Raw genomic sequence first — 17,663 nt, 5'->3', positions numbered from 1 at the left:
ATGCGATGGGTTACGAGTTATGTCTGGCCAAGGTGCGGCGGAGAAAAATCAATAACATCGCGGTAAGACGCGAATAAGCGGCGGATATCTTCGGACTGAGAAGGGGAGAGGTCAGGGGCAATCATATCGTCAAGAGGATCGTCAAGCGTAGTACTTGCGTCCGTGCTTCTAGGTGACAACTGTGGAGTGTCCACCATCATGGCCAGAGGGTCGTCTACGTCTAAAGGTGATATGCTGCCCAACGTGATGCTTTCAGGAAGAAATTGTGGGGCGCGTCCAAAGTGAGGAGTAGCTATACAGCCCGGTTCTCCAGAACCGTCACAGCAGAGTGAGGGAGTGCAACACACCGCGTCAAAAGAGCGCCTATAGAAGGCGTAATGACATAGTAACTCTCACTAAAAGGGGGCTCCGAGGTCAACGTGGCATACGTCGCGGTAGCTGGTCGCAGCCGAACAAACTCGACGACACATAAACATGGGGTCGACTCCTTGTGGACGACGGGCACAGAAGGGTGTTCCAACTGTAGAAGGCCGGATGAGCAGTCAATGATGGCAGAGTGGGTGCTCAAGAAGGTGGTGGTAACAACTTTATTAAAATTGTGCTCAGGTAAGATCTGGCAGGCCAGAGTCCAAAGATGGCCCCTCTCGAGGAGCAACCCTTTTGGCCCAGGCGAAGAGGGCTTAATGTCGTATTGCATCTGGTTTTCTCAGCAGCTTAATGTCGTATTGCATCTGGTTTTCTCAGCAGCTTCTCCCACGTCTGCTCTGAGGGAGCTGGCAAGAGTGACTTGGGAGGGGGTAAACCCTCGCCCCCCAAGGAATGTGATTTTGGGTACGCAATGTTTGAACTGTGCAGTTTTGACATATTGGGTTCATTGCCCGTTGGTAATTATGGGCAGTCATTGTGGGCTGGGGAACGAATTAGTTTGGATTCGACGCAGGATCGAGGCTTGTGCTCGCGTGAGGCTTGCGTTTGGAAGCGGATAGATTCGCCTGTTTTCCCTGTAGTAGTTTAATTCGTGGTTTGTCGTCGGTTCCTCATCCAGGGAATCCGAGTCTGAGCGGCACACCTCCCGGTTGATTAGACCTCGGGCTACCCAGTGTGCCTCCTCATTCCCTTGATTCCCCATATGGGCAGGGACCAATATGAGCTCAATAGCCTTTTCGCTTGTTAAGTCCCGCAAGACTCGCGCCGCGCAGACGCCTATGCTGCCTCTCGAAAAGTTAGCGATTGGCCTTTTGGAGTCGCATATGACGGTTTGCACGGAGGGATTCGCGATGGCCAAATCAACGGCAGTCTCTTCCGCTTCTACGGTTGACGGTGTTATTATGGTCGCGGCGTTGAGCATACGTCCCTCGCCGGTCACGACGCTCACTACGTAACTTTGGTGATTTTGCTTTGCCGCATCGACATACGCAGTGTGCTGGTTGTATATACCTTTCTTGAAGGGCCTTGGCTCTGGCAGACTGCCTCTTGTCGTGTCTCTGAGGAAGCATGTTCTTGGGTAACGTTTTGATAACCAATTGGCGTTTGACTGCACCTGGTAGTGTGGTTCGTCCTGTTGAATTCAGAATGGGATTCAGCGCCAGTTTATCCTGAATGACCCTGCCAGTTGCGGTACTGGATAGTCGTTCACGTTGGGCCGTTTTATTGGCTTCGATGAGTTCGTCTAGCGTATTGTATACCGCTAGCTCAAGTAATTGTTCAGTGTTCGCATGCCTAGGGGGCCCGAGGCATGCGAACACTACGAGGCTTTATGAGCGGTGCGGATGACACTGTTGAACTTTTCCTTGTCGGAAAGCCGCAGGTGGTAGTATGGGAAGGAATACACTATGCGACTGACTAGGAAAGCCTGCGTCAGGCGACAGAGATCGGCCTCCTTCATACCGCGGTGTCGTGTAGCTACTTGTCTGAGCAGGCCACAGATTTGGAACGAAACGCAACCTCCGACATGCCCCCATACAAGTAAAACGTCTAGGTTATAAATCACTCGTCAGACCTAAGCTCGAGTACGCACCCACCATTGGGAGCCCACACCAGCCTTACCTCACCAATGCTCTGGAAGGAGTTCAAAACCGCGCTGCTAGATTCATCCATTCCACTTATAAACACCACGGTAGTGTATCATATCTAAAAACAGAATCCGGCTTAACAAATCCGGCTATATTCGCCGTCGCATTGCCACCCTGCCCTTGTTCCACAAATTCTTTTGCAGTTTCGACAAATGCAAGACTAATATCCTTGCACTACAGGGCGTACTCCAGGGCCTTCACTCCCTTCCAGAACAGCATCGTCCCTTCACAGCGCTGGCTCTACATCAAGGTCGTCTAGAGCTTGAGGTCGTGGAAGATTTTTGCGCGAATGTTGCTGGCGACTTCGTTCTGCTGGCTGACTCCTCGCTGCATGACGTTCCCGTCGCGAGGGATCAAAGCATGAAAGTGCCTTTCTCTAAGGAAGGCACTTCCGGGTGCAAGCGGGCTTGGCTGCGTGAAGGCGGTCGCCATCACCCGGCCTCGATGGGGTGACGTACGCTGCCTTAGGGCACCTAGGTTCAAGAACACCATGCTATCTTCTGGATATCTTTATTCAATCTTGGCATCACGGCATAATCCCCGACGATTGGAAGTGTAGCCGACTGGTGCCTCTATTGAAGCCTGGGAAGTCTCCGCTGAACCTTACATCGTACCGCCCGATTGCACTTGCGAGTTGCATAGGTAAGGTCAAGGAGAGGATGTTACTAACGCGTATGGAATGGTACCTCGAATACTATGACATTTACCCTGAGGCTATGGCTGGCTTTCGACGTGGACGGTCTTCATTTGACAGCGTCATTGATCTTTTGACCTCCGTGCAACAACAAAAAGCTCAGAAGCGCCTTTCTGTGGCCCTCTTAGATGTAAAAGGTGCCTACAGCGTAACCCACGAAGCCATCCTCCAAGCTCTTGGGGCTGCAGAACTTGGAGGCCACGTCTTTAGGTGGATTAGAAGTTACCTATCACGGAGATCTGTGTTTGTCCTAACTGAAGATGGCCCGACAAATAGATACATCTCCAGTCCGGGTGTCCCACAAGGCGGAGTGTTGAGCCCTACTCTTTTCAATCTTGTTCTAGTGGGGCTCGCTGAAACACTACCACAGACGGCTAATGTCTCACTCTACGCAGACGATATTTGCATTTGGGCGTCCGGCGTGACAAGGCCGAAAGTGCGCGCAAGAGTACAAAAAGCGGCAACCCTAACAACGGCATACTATTGCCGACAAGGTCTGACGATATCCACAGAAGAATGTGCACTAGTGGCATTTACACGGAGACGGATGTATTTCTACCCGGTGTGCATCGAGGGCCAGTCAATTGAGTTTAAGAAAACTCACAGGTGCTTAGGCGTTATTGAGGATCGCGGCCTCACTTGGAGTCCCCATGTCTCCTACATGAAGAAAAAACTTGAGAATATGTTTAAATTCGTAGCTGGAAAATTGTGGAGACCATCCGTGCGATCCGTGTTAGAGCTATACACGGTACTTTTTCTCGGATTCCTGCGATACAGTCTTCCTGTCTTGTCCAAAACATGCAAGACTAATATCCTTGCACTACAGAGCGTACACGCCCAAGCACTTCGGACAGGTATTGGCCTCCCGAGATGTTCATCGACAGCTGCAACGATTGTCATTGCACAGGATCACCGGATCACCACTCATATCGTAGGTGAGATGCTAAGAGCGCACATTCGACACATTTCACGGCTGCCATCCCATCATTTAACCGATTTGCCATTGCGAAGACCACAGGCTACGTACTGTAGTATTGTGACAAGACAACATGCCTCAGTACCACCTGGCTTCAAGCCTGCGAAACACCCAACATCGGCATTGTGGTGTCTGCGGAAAATTCACGTATGCTTCTCAGTTCCTGGGATTAGCAAAAAGGCAGACTTCTCAACACTAGCCCTGAAGCAATTGTCTCTTCTTGTGATCAACGAGTATTCTTTTGACCGCATACACATTTACACGGACGGTTCCACCATTTCCAACAGCTCTACCGGAGCAATAGTTGTGCCATCGGACACCGTCACTTTACTCGCACAATACCACGTTTACAACAGCAGAACTTGCGGCTCTTCAAGGTGCACTCAATTACGTGCTCCAGCAGCCGCCAAATCGTTGGGTCATTTTCAGTGATTCGAAAGCAGCTCTATAAACTCAGCAGTTTTCCCTACGACAAGCGTTACACGAGCAGCTAGTGCACGAAATTAGGCACGCTCATCATCACGCGCTCGAAGACGGACACGATATTGTATTTCAATGGTTGCCGAGCCATTGTGGAATTGTCGGCAACGACAGCGCAGATGAAGCAGCACGCTCGGCTCATCACAAACATCAGCTGGTTCCTATAGCACTCTCAAGAACGGATGCTGCGCGGCAACTTCAATCGATTGCTCGCCACATCACACTTCTGTGATGGAATTCACCGCGTTTCACCAACTCACGTTTGCACTCTCTTGACCCTAACTTGCGACTTCGTCTACAACCTGGACTCTCCCGGCGTGAAACAACTTGACTGTGTCGCATATGGTTGGGTGTCGCATTTACAAACGCCTATTCTTTCCTAACAGGGATGAGCAACAGTGCGGCGTTCAATTTGTGCGGGTGCGACGAGACTCTCGAGCACCTCCTGTGTCATTGTCCATCTTTTGACACTCAACGACGTATTCTCCAAGCTAAACTCAAACTGTTAGACAACGGAACGCTCTCAGAAGAACAGATTCTTGGGCCATGGCCTATGCATTCTTGCATGCAAAAGGCCACAAAAGCCCTTCTGTAGTTCGTGAAGAGTACTGGATTGTACGAACGCTTGTGACAGCGGAGATTGCTCTTTGACAGTCTCTGCGAATGACTGACTCCATTTATTTTATTTTCTCTCCTTATCTATTCTTCCCCTTTCCCCCTTCCCAAGCGTGGGGTAGCCAACCGGGCAGGTCCTTGGCCAACCATCCTACCTTTCCCTCTTCATTTCTCTCTCTCTTTTACAGTTCTCTCAGCCGTCCGCCTTAAATCCTATCCCCGGCTCGCATATCCCTTCGCGTCGGCCAGGAACTTCAAATGTCACGCCCACGTGCCCGCACAGTTACAACTACCTCTTCATTTATCCCGCGTGAAGTATCAGAATGGAACGGCCTTTCCAACCAAATTGCAGCAATTACTTGTCCATAAAGTTCTTGAATGGTGTGACCGATTTTATTTCTCTGGGACGTCATGCGGTATATTATAAACCCACCTCTTCCGTAATATCCCCTAGAGGGGCCTTTAAGGAAATAACGTGATGTGATGTTAATAGTTTCCTAACAAAGAATGTCAGTGAAGCCAACTTTTCAACACGGTTGGTTCAACAAGGTTCCACAACTCACGAAGTCCCTTTGTCGAAACGTTGCTTCCAGCGACATTCCTTTTTCGAACGCGGTTATTCACCATGTTCTTGACGTCAATTTTAAGCATCATGTGTCTTTGCGTAAAATTAAACTAAATTTTTCCCCAGCTTAGTGCAATCTGCATATTTTTTCATGAACATTTCAGCAGGCCCGCGGTGAATAATTCTTTAAAGTAGTAAAGCAAGTTAGGCGAGGGAGGCATAGTTGGCGAACTAACTTTCAATTAGTTATTGCATATTGAAACGTCTAGAACAAGCTTTCAATACACAAACAAAAAATATAGGCGTATCAATATGCAATAAATATATTGCATATTGAAACGCCTATCTTTTTTTACATGGCATTTAGGAGATGTTAACGCCTTTAATTGGCGTTGGCTACTCCTTTTCACTTAGAGATATGAAAGAAAAAAAAATAATTGACCTACACGCTTTAAAACTAAATGTCGACTCCAAATCACAGTAACACAAAGTCCAGTCACATAAGTACACTAATATCACAATAATACTGAAAGTCAACTCAGAAACAGAGCAACACAAAGTTCAGTCACAAAGGCGCATTAAGGCAAACACAAAATCCAGTCACATAAGTACAGTAATGCCATACTAAAACTGAAAGTCAACTCAGAAAAACTGCACATAAAGTTCAGTCACATAGGTGTACTGAAGTAAACACAAAGTCCGGCCACGCAACGGTACTAAAATCACCGCACATAAGATAGCATGGATTCGATTCAAATGAAGGTACATGAACCTAGGTGTTGAATTGACCAAATTCAGGTAAAGAGAAATCCCATAGAGTGAGTTTATGACATATAAACACTCTTTTCAATATTTTCCAAGAATATTGCTCGCTTCTGGAAATCTTTGGAGGGCCATTAACGCTCGTCTTTGTAACGAATATGTTAGCCAAGGACCTAAGATCTTCCTGAGGCTGAAGGGCCTGCGCTACAATGTCTCTAAATCACGTGCTAAACGTTATCTGTGTGTGTCGTGTCGCCGACATTCTAACAGAAGATGCTGCACATTCTCATCCGCGTGGCCACAAGTACAATCCGGACTATCAGTACTTGAAATTTTTTGTAGAAAATGTTTTGTGTACGCGGCACAGAGCCGCAGGCGGTGGATGAGTGTTTCAAAGACTCTTGCTGTATCCAATGTGGACGGAATTTCGAATAGAAGCGCAGGGTCAATGCGAAATAAATCTGAACATTTCGAGTTCTGATCAAACCATTTCGCTTTTAAACCACAGACTGAGATCTGTCTTAGTGTGTGCCGCAATTCTCCTTGCGTTAGAGGGAGACCGTATGTGTCGTTATTAATTTGCGCTTGTCTAGCAGCCTTGTCTGTTGCAACATTCCCAGGGATATTGCAGTGACCAGGTATCCAATGGAACATTATTGTGCGAGTTTTTTCACTTGCCTTTGTGAGCTCCTTAAGTGTCTCATAAACTGACGCCATGTTTTGGCAATGCCATGTTTTGGCTGATGCCACCACGAAATGATGACAAAGCTGCTTGTGAGTCACTAAGGATGAGCCATTGTTCCCTTTTTGCGTTGAATTTCTGTATCGTAACAAAGACAATATTGCAAAAAGCTCTGCTGTAGTTGATGATGTCGTGTGAGACCGTTTAAACGTCTCTATTCGGTTCAATTTTGGAATGACAAAGGCAGCTGTAGAAGAATTTGTTTGACAAGAACCATCCGTTTACGCTTGAGAATATCCAAGGTACCGAAAGTATATCTGGTATAGCGCTAGTTGTTGGGCTGCTAGCATTAACATGTCGCGTTTGCGAATAATTCCGTCAACCGAAAGTTCAATTTTTGGGGCGACAAGTCGCCATGGAGGGTAGTAAATATCTGAGATCCAAAATTCGTTACGTGGTAGAAGATTTTTTTGCACCTGAAACACAGTATTGATGTTCGCCCTGTCTCCCTCAATGAGTGTAATTGCTAGTGGGTGTCTTTTGTGCTGCACTGTAACGCGAAAGTAGTGTCGACAGGTTTCAACCATCCTCATAATAGGGAATGGAGGATGACGTGCCTCTGCAATTACTAAGGAACTTGAGCTTGCTCGAGGAACACCTAAGCATACTCTAAGGCTCCTAGCTATTAATAATTGAAGTCGCTCTTCAGATGAACGCGAGATTCCATGCAGAACAGGTGAAGAATAAGCTTTTTTTTTGCTTTATAAGTGCATTATGTACTTTCAGTAGTGATGAAACCGACCCTCCCCATGTCGTGCCTGCTACGCGGCGAAGAATATTTATTGTTGAGTTTATTCGTTCTTCGAGTGCTTTAATGGGAGCATTCGAATAAAGTAGTTTGTCTAGTATAACCCCCAGAAATTTGTTGTTTTACTATGTCTAACCCTTGTCCCTCAGTGCACAGCTGAAAGTCTTTTAGGTATCCTCTGGTAAAGGGTAGCACAGCCGTCTTACTGTAAGACAGCTCCATTCATCTTTCTTTTAAGAATTTGTCCACAATGTTTAGGCCTTCCTGCGAAGTTGATTGAATAAGGCTGGCACATGAACCAGAGGCCCAAATACAAACATCATCCTCATATATAGAGTAGTGTCGGGCAGGTGGAAGTCTCCGTGGTAAATCCGCCATTACACAATTAAAGAGAAACTGGCTTAAGACACTGCCCTGTGGGACTCCTTGAACGAGATTATGAGAGGAACTTTTTCCTTCGCTTGTTTGAATAAATATTGATTTGACATTCAAGAAGTTGGTTATACACCGTAGCACCCTTCCAGAGACTCCCAGTTCTAGCAGACCACACAATATATGAGCATGACTGCATGTGTCGAAGGCTCGCTTACTGTCTAAGAAAACCGCTATTGTGACATTTCCCTTAGCTCGTTCATGTTCAACATAGGTGACGATATCCAAAATTGCATCCATGGTGCATCGCCGCCTTCGAAATCCTGTCATATTATCTAGAAGTACTTCTGTTTGCTCACACCACCATTCCAGCCTAGTGTCAATCATTTTCTCCATGACCTTGCATAAACAGCTCGTCAGGCTCACAGGACGAAAAGACTCAAGAGATAGAGGAGTTTTACCAGGCTTCAATATAGGTCTCACACGTGCTGTTTTCCAAGAGTCAGGGACATACTCCTTTTTCCACAAGTCATTCCGTAACTCCAAAAGTGCCAAGTGACTATTAAGTCCCATTGTTTGCAACATACTGTATGTAATAAAATTTGGACCTGCAGCAGTCTTTGTCTTACGAGACGCAAGTGCACATTTTAGCTCAATCATAGAGAATTAATAGTCTAATTGTAAATGCTGTGACTGAAAACACGCAAAAACGTTTTGTTTTGCCATTTCAACTGAATATTGAAACTCAGCACTAGTAATAGCAACGCTTGTTCTAGTTATAATCTTGCAGAATTTTTCAGCAATCACTAATTCTTAAGTATCCTTTGCTATTGAGAGAGCACGAAATGGTTGTGTTTGAACAACAGTGCCGCTTAATGCACGAATAGTCATCCATATTCAAAGAAGTGGCGTCAGGGGAGACAACGTATTGCAATATTCACGCCATCTTTTTTTTTCCAAATTTTTGTAGTCTTCTTCATATTCTCCATCAACTGATGTGCATTCATCAGGAATGGGCACTTGTTTCGTACACAATTTCATTGTTTCTTCTATCACTGATGTGAGTTTCTCTACGTCAGTTTCACGATCTACTCGGCTGGACAAGTGTTGACGAAAGAGTTGCCAATTTGTTATATCCACGTATCTTCGTTTCGCAGTGCTTTTTAATGGTGAATGTGATATAAAAATTGGGAAATGATCACTTCCACGTGTTTCTGCGTCTGTTGTCCACCCAGGAACGGTAACGCCTATGTTGTTTATCCTTTTCTCGGATACCGTTGTTTCGTATGCTAACAACTGTAAAGTCATCGCTCGGCGAGAGGCGCGCCTGCATGTACAAGAACATTCTCGATTGTTGTCGCCGATTCTATATGCTCGCTATGTTGTCGATTGAAACTTGTGTAATGAAATGGCATGCACTACGTGAATGTTGCTGTACATTCTGGAAGGCACGCGAGCCCCAGCGATTAGGCTAGAACCTCCGCCGGGCCATGTATTAAAACAGCCATCGCGCTTTACCCTTAAGGCGCGACGGATGTTTTAATACATGGCCCGGCGTAGGTTCTAGGTCGCAGCCTAGATTTCGACGATTCACGCATGTGCTCGTCACTATAAAGAGCGTAACATGTTCTTGTGGACAACACCTTCACCCAGTAAAGAGTTAGTTTTGTGACTCGCAGTTGTTTCACGGTCTAATTCTTCACCGTCTTGACAACTTGACAATATAAGGGTAACCAAACTCTCCTTCAGAGAAAACATTAAAAGGCAGTATCACATTAGAGGTATATGCGACAACGTTTATGTTATGACGTCCTTGTGGGCATTTAAGGACATTTTATTAATTGAAACAAATTCTACTCATTTTTCTAACTTACCTTCACTTCTGCGCCGATAACGAGCAAATCTTGCAGACTTTTACTTGATATAACTTCGAGAACTGTAGTTCACGGCGCCACATACATTATGGTGTTGCATAACTGCCACTCTCATGGACTTGCTTTGCGAAAAAATTACCAAGGCAGCCTAGCCACATGCCGTATGGATGGCTATCTTTCCCAGGTTCTTTTAGTGATGCTTTGTTTTGGTTAGAGAGCTGTTTTTATGGCAGCGTATACTTGAACTTGTTTCACTGCCTCCAGGCCTGCACGAAATATTTTCGCAGGAAACGCGGAATTGGCTCCTACTAAAGGTCTCCTGAAACCGCCTGTAGTGCTATCCACAGGAACATTGGGAAAACTTTTGTTTTCATAAACTTCGGTTATGAATGACTTAAACCTATACCAAGACGCCATCCCGGTACAGGTGGAACCAAGTGCAGTCTGAAGCGCCACCTATTGTCAAATTCATGGCGCAAGCAATCGGCCACAAATTTTCGGGGCATGTCTGCGACTCACATTTACCTGTCAGAAGCATTTATTTTCGGGGCCATCTGGTAATATCAATATGTTAGTACGATTACCATTATTTGCCTTTTTAGGGCGTTCTGAGCCTATCTACCTCTCTATCTATCTATCTGTCTAAAACATTAAGATGTGGGGTATTCGCGACATAACGAGGGCCTGATTATGGGGCACGCAGTAATGGGGGGCTCCGGATTAAATTTGACCACCTGGGGTTCTTTAGCGCACACCTAAATCTAAGTACACAAATGTTTTGCATTTAGCCCCTTTATCTACCTATCTATCTGTATGTCTGTCTGTCCATATATCTATCTATCTATCTAGCATATTACCTCGACCAAGTTGCCAAAGTTGTCTACCAAAGCTGTCGACCACATACCTATTAGGTATGTGGTCGTGGGAATGATGTCGTGGTCGTTCTCTTGTCGTCATTCCAACTTCGTGATCTGACTCGCCTCATGCCGTCATCGTTGCGCGTTCTACACTGAGCCACTGGCTCAGTGTAGAACGCGGGAGCCAGTGGACCTTGTTCTGTAATAGCTCGGGGCACTATAAGTATGCGCTCGTCATTCCAGCTTTGTAATCCTACTCGCCATGCCGTAGTCGTCACGTCGCCTTCGTCATACAGTCGTGCATGCATTCGTTGCCATACAGTCGTCGTGATGCCATCGAGGCTCTTTCGTCATCGTCATTGTAACTTCGTCACCCGACACTCCTCATGCCGTCTTCATCACCCCGTCGTCCTCTCGCGGTCGTTTTATCTTCGTCATTACTTCAGTAACGTCATCGCATTCTCGTCATGCTGTCCTGGTCATACCGACTTCGTTGCTCCATCCACGTCAATCTTTCTTCGTAATTCAATCGTAATCAAGGCATTCGTTGTCATGTCACTGTCATCACCGCGTCGTCGTCAGACAGCCGCTATCATGTATCCGCAGTCATACCGCCATCGTCATGCCGTCACTATATTTTCGTCACCCGACTGTCGTCATGCCGTTGTCGTGACGCAATTGTCGTCATACCCTCGTCATCATTGCATTGCTCTCGTTCCATTGTTATGCCATCGTCATCAGTGCGTGGTAGACATACAGCCCTCTTAATGCAGTCTTTGTCATACCGTCGTCGTGGCATCGTGGTCGTTCTATTGACATCACCCTGACTTCGTCCCCCCGGCGCGGTTACACCTACACTTTCAAACTTTATACACCGTAAGATGTTATGGGCTCATTCCAATAGCAGTTTTGGTTCACGATGGTGTCCGCCGCCGCTGCCGCCTCCACCACCGCCATTGGGCACCGTAACCATTATCGCCGGAAATGCGAAAAAAAGTACCCGGTACCCGCCGGGATCGAGCCCGCGCCCGCTACGTGGGAGCCAGATACTCTACCGCTGAGCCACGCAAGCGCTTGCTATCCGGCAGCGGAAAAATGCGCTATAAATGCTCCCCAGGCACGCGCACAGGCGCAGACGATCAGTATGGTGGCGCCATCTAGGAAAGGCACCTGCAAACGCAGCGTGCGCAGGTGCAGACGACAAGATGCGATTCAGACAAGGCACGCAATAAAAAAAAAAGAAAAACGCGATCCCCAGCCTCCGCCATTATGGTGGTGTCATCTAGTTAAGGTGCCTGCAAACGCAGCGAGCTAGGCGTAGACGAGATGCGATTCAGACGAGGCGCGCATTCAACGCGATTCCGATGTGAGATGTGCGCCACGTATTCTAGATACCTTTTCGGCACACGTTATGGTGTCTCCTCGCAAGGTACGAACCGCTACTGCAGAAGCGAATTACAGGCATCATCGGGCTCAGCAGATTGCTGTGCAGAGAGCATTACAAGCCGCAGCTCGCCCTCGACGCCGGCCGGACAGTTCAGATCGTTCTCGTCAAAACGAGGCGAAGAAACTTTGTCGCGAAGACCCTGGTGTGCGTGGTGCCGAAATCGGAGCCACTCTTGAGCCGCTCCACCAGCTTACGCTGTGACTGTGCTGCGTGTGCCGCGCAGGCCTGTGACTTTTTATATTCTCCCCTCGCATGTCGTCGTCATACCATTACCGTCATGTCGCCGTCGTGCCGCGGTTGCTTTACCACCATCATCACTTCAGTAGCGTTTTCCCATTATCGTCTTGGCATCGTCGTCATTCCACCTTCACTGATCCATCGACGTCAATCCTCATTCGTCTTTCCTCGCCATTTATCATCAGACCATCGCTGTCATGCTTCCGTTGTCATACCATCGTCGTCATGCAGTTGTGGTCGTGCCATGTCGTCATTCCAGCTTCTGTATCCTGTTTTCGATCATGCCATCATCGTCATACACTCGTCCTCTTCACATTCATCTCATGTCATTGACCCGCTGCCGTCGCTATACCACCTTTGATGTGTCATCGACGTCATTCTGTCTTTGTCACTCCACCGTCGTGACTGCGTCGGCGTCATACATTCGTAGTCATGTCGGCATACTCAGGACAGGCCTTGGCAAACATGGGACATGGCAAAGTAGGAGGATACTGGAGTATGTCACATACAGCCAAAGCAACGGAACGCCACCGATCGTAAATAAGAGTGAATTCAAAAATACATTGTTCGAATGCTGACCGCATTACCATCATCAGTCATCCACAGATGCGTTCTGCCGAAAGCTTTTATTTCTACTCATCGAAAGGATCAAACAAGGTAGGTGGCATTTCCGGAGAAGAAGACGCACGCAGGGATTCCATTGTCACTGGACCTGATATCTTGGGCCCTGTGGCGCTGGTTTCCAGCTTTGCTGTCAGTAAACACATGAAAAGAAAACGTATATTAGTACAGCCAAAATTTAAAACCGCAATTTAAGAAGTACTGAGGAAGAACAGTAGACTCCGGATAAACGACACTCGCTTAAACAAAAAAATGCCTGACAAACGGGATGACGGTACCAACTTTGGGCGACTACCCATATGAATGTGAAATAACTTTAATTAAACGGAACGCTTCTTTTCGTCAACTCCGGTTAAACGGAACTGGAAGGAAAGCTGCACCGATCGCATCGGTTGTCATACTTGATAAGAATCAGGATTAGGTTGACAAGAATTTTAAATTGTAATGCCAAAAAGCCAAGCAAAATCAATGTATCAGTCTTCTTTTTGGGGTTTTACGTGCCAAAACCAGTTCTTATTATGAGGCACGCCGTAGTTGTGGGCTCCGGATTAATTTTGACCACCTGGAGTTCTTTAACGTGCACTACAACGCAAACACACGGGCGTTTTTGGATTTCGCCTCCATCAAAATGCGGCCGCTGTGGCCGGGATTCGATCCCGCGACCTCGTGCTCAGCATCGCAACGCCTTAGCTAACTGAGCCACCGCGGCGGGCAATGTATCAGTCATTTGCGCTATCGGGGCATCAGCGACAGCTCTGCACCATTCACGTTGCCTAGTTTTCGCTTTCCTTTATGGATCGTACGTGATGGCGACAGTCAAGAACCGAGACCACATAAACAAACACATTGTGCGAAAGAAGCTGTGATATTCCGAAGCAGAGAACAATGACGTCCTTTTTTTACTGCAAGAAACTAAAATGTTCGACGCATGGTAAGTACAACAATGTTAGCGTAATTTTTGCGTCCTTCCCAAAAACGGCACTCTCCTTTCTGCCCCTTAAATTTTCCTTAAAACACTGTTTAATGTATTCAACATTTAATTATTATGGCCTAGCCTGAAGATACCGCTAGTTCAAGAACCTGTGATGAAACTCAGCGATGAACGCTTGACTGTAAATGTGCAAGGTGTGAACTGTGAACTTCTCTCTTCCTTCTCCCCTTTCAATCCCTTCTCCCCCTTCCCCAGTGCAGGGTAGCCTACCGGGCTCAGCCTGGTTAACCTCCCTGCCTTTCCTTTATGACTTTTCTCTCTCTCTCTCTAGTTCAAGAACCTAAAAAGTATTTTAATACGAAGTGTCGCCTTAATCAAATGATACTTTGAAAACAGAAAATTTAACAGTGCAATACAGGACACCGAAAAAGACATGGCAGAACGCTAACAAATAAATGAGGGCGGGTGATTTCGTTCCGCAAACTGCGCGCGGTTGCAAATATTTCGAGGCAACAATTTCTTTTCCAATGCGTATCCTAAACTGTTTACTCAAGTTTCGCCTAGTATCTGGTGAGGTGAACCACATAATAACATTGAAACACAGACACTGATGATGCTTGTACGTATGAAATAAACGGCCGGGCCATCTGCGGACCGTTCCTAGGGAAATACGTGGAACGCGCTTACTGTGTCCTCTGACCAGGACAATATGCTACCTGAACGCCAGCAATAAAATATAGAGGAAGGGAAAAATCGGGAAGGGTGTCTGTTAGTAACAATACTTCGGCCCTTATTGCCTCATATTTCATGTGACCTCACAACAATATTTATAACGCTTTGCAGTCTTCTCCCAAGTACCTTCATAAAAGTTTTGTGGTCGACATTGGTGAGGCTTATAGGAGGACAAGACCCCACCGACTCCCGCTTCGCAGGATTGTCAGTTTTCAGTATTAATACCACTTTTTACACCCGAAATTATGGTGGCTTTTGGTTTGTTTTATATGCCTCTATAGATATAGAGTACAACGCTCCAGCTAGGTGGCATTATAAGGGTATAAAAACCACCCCTATGCCATCAAGAGCAAGATATTTTTTCTGAGCAAGTTCATCAATAGCTTATTCAATTTTAGTTATAGGGATCAGTTCCGCTAATATTTCTTTCTTTCTCTTTTCTTTCTTCTAACGGAGTTATTTCAGAAAAAAATGTAATAGCGAAGTCCTTCTCTACTGGTTCGCTATGATCGCACAAGTCGCAGTACTGTACCGCACCAGCTCGCTCAATTATTTTCCTATCGCTTGTAACTTTGTTCTGATACCTTCTTTTCCTGGTTTCGTTTTTCTAAGCATAACTTTTCTCATCACTAAGTGACCACTTCGTTGGCGACTCGCCAAGCCAGACCCGCTCAGCACGTCTGCAAACTTGAACTCCTTTGTTTGACTGCAATTAAAATGCGGTTTACGCGCCATAACCACGATCTGATTATGAGGACGCCGTACGGGGGGACTCCGAAATATTTTGGACCACCTGCGGTTCTTTAACGTGCATCTAAATCTAGGTACACCGGTATTTTGGCAATTCGTCCCCATCGAAATGCGGCCGCGGTAACCGGGATTTTATCCTGCAACCTTGTGCTTAGCAGCCCAATACCATTGCCGCTAAGCAACTACAGCTGGTTCCTCCTTTGTACCTCTTTGTGTCAATAATGTCAAGCTGGTCTTTTACTTCCCGAATTTCTTTCTCGCATTTTCCATGTTGCGAGCTTTCCACGCTAAGAAATCAAGCTAGCAGCGCAGTTCATTTTCTTCGTTTCTTTCGTTTCGACGTTGTCTGCTAGCTCTTTCAATCGTATTGATAGCCTCACATTAGGCTATAAAGCTCCAGGCTTGATGAGACAACAATGTTTTAATCTTTTTATTCACAGTTTCAACAAAGCACTCATCATCTAGCAACATTTCATTAAGCTTCCAGAGTTATCATTTGAAATGCGATTTCGTTGTTTTGTTCCGAAGGTAAACATTACTAAACTATCATCGCTAAATGACACATGCTTTACCTCATAGCTTTCATTCAGAGGTATGCGCTGCAAAGAAGTACAGCCTCTGACCAACCTTGCATGTCTATCACGTTGGAAGTCAGTGAAGTGCGGCATATTGCCTAGAATATCACCAAAGTCATTCAAGCCATATTCTTGCACAAGCGTACTCAATATGTAAGCGCTAATTGCGCGAACAGAAAAATTCTTAGCTTTGTCCCCTGCTTTACACACGCAGTTAACATTCCAAAGCAATATAATTTGCCGCTCGCACTTCAGGCACCTTTCATAGTTTTCAAAAAAACTATCTCCGATCACTATCTTTGTTTGGGGCAGAAAGAATACTCTCAATTCCAGATTTGCCAAAGAAACTTCAATGACAATCAAGCGACCGTTCCGACAAGCGAACATTCCTCAATAACACATAAACAATTTCGAATGATAGTGGCACAACCACCACCGCAGGCACGTATTCATCTATGCAGTGGCTCACAACTACAGTATAGCGTGCTGTGAAGGGCTTCACCATGCAGTCAGTTTGATTTTGGCTCTCTACTTTAGTTTCCTGTAGTGCAGCAATCTCGATTTCGTTTTCTTGAAGCAGGCGGCTAACCTGATATTGCCTTTTTCACCCAATCCACGTACGTGAACCGTGGCGTCGCGCAACTGTACTTTAAGGTTTACAGCCATTTTATTAATACATTATCGACCCAGCTGATTCGAACACTGGGGCAACAGTCGAATAGCCCGAACACATGGTTCGCTGAAACGCGGCAGATCGCAAAAATTGCGACACTACGTCCCCAGCGCTGTATCGACAGAACTGTCCGGCCGCGGCTTCAGCGCTGCTATTCTATTCCCAGTGGCTTTCTCGGGTGGCTCGTCCAAACCGTTAACCTCAGGCTATTGCGTCACTGTTAGCACGTGGCCTCTTCTCAACATAGGCAACCTGTTTATCAAGGCACCCCTCGGTGATATCAAGGGGATCTTTCTTCTCAGAAACCGTGTTCGAGAAGGTACCACTCAAAGTGCGTAACTGGTCTTCCGTCGTAGTGAACTCATCCGTCGCTGGCTGTTCTTTCTGCTGGGGAAGCTCGCTTGCCTTTTCTTCACATTCTTGTTTCACCTGGGCTGACGCGTCTGACCATTCTTCGTTCTCTCCTAGTTCGCATGGTGCTTTGCTTTGCATTGATAGAGCCGTGGCTGGTGTCTTCTTACTCGTAAAGGCAGCAGCTACCTCCGGCACAACATTCTCTGGCTGAAGATACGCCGCCGGCCGTTTCTGGTGACTACTTTGGCGGTGACTCCGTTTGCATCTCCTGATTAACGAGCTTGTCACCTACAGCCATGGTAACTTCTTTGGCGTTGGCTTCGTCCATAAGCATGTCAGAGGTGTCTTTGCTACTCACATGTCAAGTAGCACTGCCGCATGTGCGCGCACGCTGGCCTTCTTCGTGCCCAAAGGGTCAGCAGGCGCCACATCGATGCACACGACACTCCCGGCGTAGGAAGCCGTTGCGCCAGCACCGAAGGTAAAGTTGTGCTCTACAAGGTGCGAACACTAAAGCCACCTCACCTGCAACATTCACCTGGTAGGGCAAAACATCCAGCGTTGTCCCTGTCTTGAGGTTCGATGT

Source organism: Dermacentor silvarum, unplaced genomic scaffold (assembly GCF_013339745.2).
Source record: "Dermacentor silvarum isolate Dsil-2018 unplaced genomic scaffold, BIME_Dsil_1.4 Seq835, whole genome shotgun sequence".
NCBI lineage: Eukaryota > Metazoa > Arthropoda > Arachnida > Ixodida > Ixodidae > Dermacentor > Dermacentor silvarum.
Note: the sequence above shows the minus strand (reverse complement) of the source record.